This window comes from Schistocerca piceifrons, chromosome X (assembly GCF_021461385.2).
Source record: "Schistocerca piceifrons isolate TAMUIC-IGC-003096 chromosome X, iqSchPice1.1, whole genome shotgun sequence".
NCBI classification, from domain to species: Eukaryota; Metazoa; Arthropoda; class Insecta; order Orthoptera; family Acrididae; genus Schistocerca; species Schistocerca piceifrons.
In genome coordinates, this window is record NC_060149.1 from 313,306,972 (window position 1) to 313,314,623 (window position 7,652).

The 7,652-nt window shown below is 45.7% G+C and overlaps 1 protein-coding gene across 1 annotated transcript in view; it reads right to left on the bottom strand.

Moving 5' to 3' along the window:
• LOC124722333 overlaps nucleotides 1-6,182 on the bottom strand; it is a 215,843-nt gene extending 209,661 nt beyond the window's left edge. Inside the window, exon 1 of the mRNA XM_047247508.1 lies at nucleotides 6,131-6,182. The gene's annotated coding sequence lies outside the window, so the exon portion shown is untranslated. The remainder of the gene's footprint in view (nucleotides 1-6,130) is intronic.
• Nucleotides 6,183-7,652: the final 1,470 nt, after the last annotated feature.

Sequence of the window (7,652 nt, forward strand, 5' to 3'; positions counted from 1 at the left end):
AAAATTCTACAACTGATCGACGTTAGAAATATAGGTCTATAGTTCCGCACATCTGTTCGGCGTCCCTTCTTTAAAATGGGGATGACCTGTGCCCTTTTCCAATCCTTTGGAACGCTACGCTCTTCTAGAGACCTACGGTACGCCGCTGCAAGAAGGGGCGCACGTTCCTTCGCGTACTCTGTGTAAAATCGAACTGGTATCCCATCAGGTCCAGCGGCCTTTCCTCTATTGAGCGATTTTAATTGTTTTTCTGTCCTTCTGTCATTTATTTCGATATTTACCATTTTGTCACCTGTGCGACAATCTAGAGAAGGAACTACAGTGCAGTCTTCCTCTGTGAAACAGCTTTGGAAAAAGACATTTAGTATTTTGGCCTTTAGTCTGTCATCCTCTGTTTCAGTACCATTTTGGTCACAGAGTGTCTGGACATTTTGTTTTGATCCGCCTACTGCTTTGACATAAGATCAAAATTTTTTAGGATTTTCTGTCAAGTCAGTACATAGAACTCCACTTTCGAATTAATTGAACGCCTCTCGCATAGCCCTCCTCACACTACATTTCGCTTCGCGTAATTTTTGTTTGTCTGCAAGGCTTTGGCTATGTTTTTGTTTGCTGTGAAGTTCTCTTTGCTTCCGCAGCAGTTTTCTAACTCGGTTGTTGTACCACGGTGGCTCTTTTCCATCTCTTACGATCTTGCTTGGCACATACTCATCTAACGCATATTGTTCGATGGTTTTGAACTTTGTCCACTGATCCTCAACACTGTCTGTACTTGAGGAAAAACTTTTGTGTTGAGCCGTCAGGTACTCTGAAATCTGCTTTTTGTCACTTTTGCTAAACAGAAAAATCTTCCTACCTTTTTTAATATTTCTATCTACGGCTGAAATCATCGATGCAGTAACCGCTTTATGATCGCTGTTTCCCTGTTCTGCGTTAACTGTTTCAAATATTTCGGGTCTGTTTGTCACCAGAAGGTCTAATATGTTATCGCCACGAGTCGTTTTTCTGTTTAACTGCTCAAGGTAGTTTTCAGATAAAGCACTTAAAAAAATTTCACTGGATTCTTTGTCCCTGACACCCGTTATGAACGTTTGAGTCTCCCAGTCTATATCCGGCAAATTAAAATATCCACCCAGAACTATAACATGGTGGGGAAATCTACGCGAAATATTTTCCAAATGATCCTTCAGGTGCTCAGCCACAACAGCTGCTGAGCCGGGGGGCCTATAGAGACATCCAATTATCATGTCTGAGCCTGCTTTAACCGTGACCTTCACCTAAATTATTTCACATTTCGGATCTCCGTCAATTTCATTCGATACTGTTGCACTTCTTATCGCTATAAACACGCCTCCCCCTTCACTGTCCAGCCTGTATCTGCGGTATACATTCCAATCTGAGTTTAGGATTTCATTACTGTGTACATCTGGTTTCAGCCAACTTTCTGTCCCTAGGACTATGTGGGCATTGTGGCCGTTTATTAATGAGAGCAGTTCTAGGATCTTTATATAGACGCTCCTACTGTTTAATATTATCTGAGTAATATTGTTGTTCCCTGTTGCATTTTTCCTACTCCTAGCTTGCCGCGTCTCCGGAGACGTCTTGTCGCCCCTAGGGAGGGAATTCTCTAACCTAAAAAACCCACATGTGCACTCCACACGTACTCCGCTACCCTTGTAGCCGTTTCCTGCGTGTAGTGCACGCCTGACCTATTCAGGGGGACCCTACATTTCTCCACCAGATAGCGGAGGTCGAGAAATTTGCACCCCAGATCTCCCAGAATCGTCTGAGCCTCTGGTTTAAGCCTTCTACTCGGCTCCAAACCAGAGGACCGCGATCGGTTCTGGGAACGATACTACAAATAGTTAGCTCAGATTCCACCCCGCGAGCGAAGCTTTCCGGCTTCACCAACTCCGCCAACCGCCTGTACGAACTGCGGATGACCTCTGAACCAAGACGGCAGCAGTCATTGGTGCCGACATGAGCAACAATTTGCAGTCGGGTGCACCCAGTGCTCTCTATCGCCGCCGGCAGGGCCTCCTCCACATCTCGGATAAGACTCCCCGGTAAGCAGACAGAGTGAACACTGGCCTTCTTTCCGACGTTTCCGCTATTTCCCTAAGGGTCTCCATCACCCGCCTAACGTTGGAGCTCCCAATCGCTAATAAACCCGTCCCCTCGTGTGCCTGCTCGGACATTGCTGAAGGAGCGGCCACATGTCCACTCACAGGCAGAGCGGGCGATGCCACACGTCCAGCCTCCACATTGACCCTCCGCCTCGTGCGCCTCGAACGCCGCTGAACCCACCACTCCCCTTGGGGAGAGGGTGGCCCAACCGCGCCCGGTACCCGCAAAGATGTCTCGACAGCAGGGACAGTGGGTGAAGCATGTAACACCTGGGGTGTACCAAGTAACGCACCAGACTCACCACTGCCGCTACACTCCGAGGCAGCAGACTGAAGACGGCTGACCACGGCCATCAACACATTCAGCTGTTCGCGAACAGTGGCCAGCTCCTCCTGCGTCCGTACACAGCAGTCACACAACCTATCCATCCTAAGAAATCAATTCACTATAGAGAGTTAATCAACTTTTAACTAGACTGCTAATTCACTAAAGGCGGCTGATAGTTGACTAAACTGTGGTTACTAGACACTTCTTGTAAAAAACAATGAAAATAGCACTACCTGTCTCTGGACTGTATTCGAAACAAACACTAGCACTATTGGCAGTATGGCTGACTAAAGGGACTCTCTCTGACTGTATTCAAAACAAATACGAAATCTATGGAACACTATTACTAGCACTCAACAATTAAAGCTTCCAAAAGCAAAAACACACGGATGAAGAAGTGACAAATAAGAAAAATACAGTTAATACTTAAACTAACGTAACTCGCTGCACAGCAGGCGTGGAGCAGACGGCAGTTCCTGTCAGATTAACTGTATCCCGGACCGATACTCAAACTCGGGACCTTCGCCTTTCGCGGCAAGTGCTCTACCAGCTGAACTACCCAAGCACGACTCGCGACCCGTCCTCACAGCTTTAATTCCACCAGTGCCTCGTCTCCTATCTAGCAGACTTCACTGAAGCGGTTCGCAGAAGAGCTTCTGTGAAGTCTGAAGGTAGGAGACTAGGTACTGACGGAATTAAAGCTGTCAGGACGGGTCGTGAGCCGTGCTTGGGAAGTTCAGATGGTAGAGCACTTGCCCGCAAAAGGCAAAGATCCCGAGTTAGAGTCTCAGTCCGGCACACAGTTTTAATCTGCCAGGATGTTTCATATCAGCGCACACTCCGTTGCAGAGTGAAAGTTTCATTCTGGAAACACAAGAGCTGCTTTACGTAATTTTTGCATAAATACCTTTGGATATGAAGCAAAAAATTGAGACCATTCAGATACTTTCGAGTGCCCTGTGAAGTCCTTTGACCTACCGAAAGTTACAGAATTTACGTAATTTTTGGAAGAAATACATTTGAATATAGCGCAAAAAATTCGCAGTGTGCAGACACTTTTGAGAATTCTGTAATTTGAAATACCGAGTAAATGTGGATGAGAGAGGGAGTGTGTGTGTGTGTGTGTGTGTGTGTGTGTGTGTGTGTTGCGTTGGGGAGGGGGGGGGGGGCGGCGGAGGGCGCACGCGTACGTGTATTCTTGTGTGTCGCTGACGTGTTTTACGTCTGTAAATACAGCAAGCTGCACACTTTATGTAATTGTCTAGAAAAGTACTGTTGCGCACGGGACGTTGAAAGAAATTCATATCGGTTAGATACTTTCTAGCGCAGCTCAGGTTGTGGCTTTGGGTCTGTACTATGATTTCATTTTAATGTCCACGAAAATACTACACTGTGATTTATTTAAATTATTCAGTTATTATTTAAGTATCTGAATTGTTTAAATAATGAAACACGCCTTTGCAAGCTTAATCAATTATTATGAATGAAATTGACTGTTAATGCTAACCTGATATTCGCTGCAGAGAAGTGGGGCGAAGGGCGATAAGTTTAGGTTACAAACGACAACTGGGCTATTTACATATATTGGATTATGATTGGCTGAAGAGGATGTGAGAAATGGTGGCGAGTTTGGGGGTGAGGCGGGGCGGGGGGGGGGGGGGGCACGGCTCGATGATGACGACGTCACTGAGAAGAAGGGATGCAACTTGCCGCTATCTTAGATTGTGACGTTCGATATGTGTTGGTCCCACCGACCATAGGCCGAGTCTGCACCTTACACTGTCCGAAGAACTGCGTGTGTGCATATATGATCTAGAAACCCCATTACACACCTAACGTAATGTTTTGTGGACATTAGCATTCCTGATACACACTGACCTGCCCAGAACCTCGACCTGAATCCAACTGAATAGCTTTGGGATAAGTGAGAACGTCGACTTCGCTTCAGACCACAGTGTCCTACATCAATACATTCTCTGGTTTTGGCTGTTGATGAAAGTGAGGTGCCATTCCTCAACAATTAAGACACATGATTGTAAGTGTCCTCAAGCAGAGCTCAAGCCGTCACAAAGAAGGTGAGTGGACGCACCGCATATCAATGTCCATTAACAGGTGACCAGATATTTTTGATCAGACAGTGTAGTTCCAAAATACGTTGAAGAAGAAAAATTAAATACTGTGAGTAAATGTGGCGTGTTAATGGTAAAAAATACCCTAACCCAAGCAATGGTCTTCTAATGCTTCAATGGAGACTTGTATAGAAATGTGAAGGCATTTAAAGTTAGGATACTCTTATAGCAACATTCGTTCAACCGCATGAAAAAATAATTTGTGTGGTATTTTGAGGTGAGCGTAGAACTAATTCATCAATACAGTATATCCACAAACAGTTTCTCGTTTAACAACATGCAGAACTTAACGACGCTCTGTTAAAGAAACTTAGAACTAATTAAACCTAACTAACCTAAGGACATCACACACATCCATACCCGAGGCAGGATTCGAACCTGCGACCATAGCGGTCGCTTAGTTCCAGACTGTAGCGCAAAGAACCGCACGGCCACTCCGGCCGGCCGGGGATGCCTGGTTGTTTCCTTGAACAAGGGGCCTTTGCTTCTAGTCTAGCTATCTGTGCCTAATAATGTGTTAGTCGACGACATGTTGCGTTCTCAGTTCCCGTTCATTACGTACTTGAGATATAGAGTGAAACAAACCAACATACCACGTGGATGCAACATACAAGCAATAAAGAAGCTAAACAGTAAAATACGGAAACATGTGTGAATCAGCATACCATAAGTATCATGCGAGAGAAAACCGTCACCCAATACATAATGGTATTTATCTAATGATCGTCGGAGAATGCAAAAGTTTAAATTGAAACACAACTTTCTCATTCAGGAAGGTAAAATGTGCTGCACAGCCAAATATCTCTGTGCAGCAAACTTTTTTCCGCTGTGTGTCGTAGATATTGTATGAAGACACTTTCAGAAATAAAAGTTAATATCTTTAATTTTTTGGGGGGATTTCGGTCTAATAATCTATAGATCGTATCGTGTTCTTGTAAAGGAGAAAACTTATTGTTAAGAACAAAAGATTTGGTGTACCTTAAAGAAAACTAGGTTGATACTGAAATATGATATTCCAGTTACATTGTAGTATATTTTAATGAAACTAATGTTACCTGAAACTAAATAAAGCAACAGTGAAATGTTATCTGTAATGAAGATTGGAGATCTTTTATAGCTCGAAATTCAGCGCGGACTTCAATGCGACGAGATGCTTATAATAGTTTCCACAAAGAAACTGTCTTGAAACCTGGCAGAAAATCCAAGGAGATTCTCGTCGCATGTGAAGTATGTTAGCGGAAACACAATCAATGCCCACTCTCGGCGATAGCAATGGAGATACTATCGAAGACAGTACTGCCAAAGCAGAAATGGCTTCACAAAAGAAGACGAAATAAATATTCCAGAATTCGAATCAAGAACAGCTTTCAACACGAGTAACGTAGAAGTAGATATCCCCAGAGTAGTGAAGCAACTTAAATCACTTAATAAAAACAAGTCTTCTTGCCCAGACTGTATACCAATTAAATAAGTGCCCACTAGTGTATGACAAAGTGAACTAACCTAAAGCACTATGTATGTATAAAAGTTATTTCAATAAGACTTACACGTGAACGCAAGACCAACTCCACAGAGGAACTGTAGGTTTCCCGCAGAGCCGTTAGGTTCGCAATACGTACAGTAACTTCGTAATGCGCCCTTTCTGAAACACGAGAAACATAAAAAAATGAAAGTGTAAGCAAAATACAGTAACGCGTACAGCGAGACCGCGTACTCCGATGAATAGACTACGCTGTGCTGTATTTACAGAGAATGAAACTTGTAAGTTTTGCTTATTATGAAGGTACACGCAGAACATTTGCTGCGAGTAGCTCCATTGTGAGCAGAGTTGTTATGTTCATACTCACCATTCATTCGGACAGAGAGAGAGAGAGAGAGAGAGAGAGAGAGAGAGAGAGTAATTTGGGGGGGGGGGGACGGAGAAGGAGAGGGGGTGGAGATAGATATCACTTCTGTGTCTGGAAAGTATCAGCTGAAAATAATATACACATACACAATCTACACAGGTTTTCTTCACGTGATAAATTTTACAGCCGTGAGACTAAGACACTGTTTGCAGATACTCAACATGCAGCTCTGTCCGCGTATATTTAAACGATTTCGTCGTCTGTTCTTGCACTTGCACTTGCACTTGAAAGCTGTCCGCTGAGTATCTACATCTAGTGAAATATATTTATTAGAAATCAATGCTATGGGGATACGAAACATACACTCCTGGAAATGGAATAAAGAACACATTGACACCGGTGTGTCAGACCCACCATACTTGCTCCGGACACTACGAGAGGGCTGTACAAGCAATGATCACACGCACGGCACAGCGGACACACCAGGAACCGCGGTGTTGGCCGTCGAATGGCGCTAGCTGCGCAGCATTTGTGCACCGCCGCTGTCAGTGTCAGCCAGTTTGCCGTGGCATACGGAGCTCCATCGCAGTCTTTAACACTGGTAGCATGCCGCGACAGCGTGGACGTGAACCGTATGTGCAGTTGACGGACTTTGAGCGAGGGCGTATAGTGGGCATGCGGGAGGCCAGGTGGACGTACCGCCGAATTGCTCAACACGTGGGGCGTGAGGTCTCCACAGTACATCGATGTTGTCGCCAGTGGTCGGCGGAAGGTGCACGTGCCCGTCGACCTGGGACCGGACCGCAGCGACGCACGGATGCACGCCAAGACCGTAGGATACTACGCAGTGCCGTAGGGGACCGCACCGCCACTTCCCAGCAAATTAGGGACACTGTTGCTCCTGGGGTATCGGCGAGGACCATTCGCAACCGTCTCCATGAAGCTGGGCTACGGTCCCGCACACCGTTAGGCCGTCTTCCGCTCACGCCCCAACATCGTGCATCCCGCCTCCAGTGGTGTCGCGACAGGCGTGAATGGAGGGACGAATGGAGACGTGTCGTCTTCAGCGATGAGAGTCGCTTCTGCCTTGGTGCCAATGATGGTCGTATGCGTGTTTGGCGCCGTGCAGGTGAGCGCCACAATCAGGACTGCATACGACCGAGGCACACAGGGCCAACACCCGGCATCATGGTGTGGGGAGCGATCTCCTACACTGGCCGTA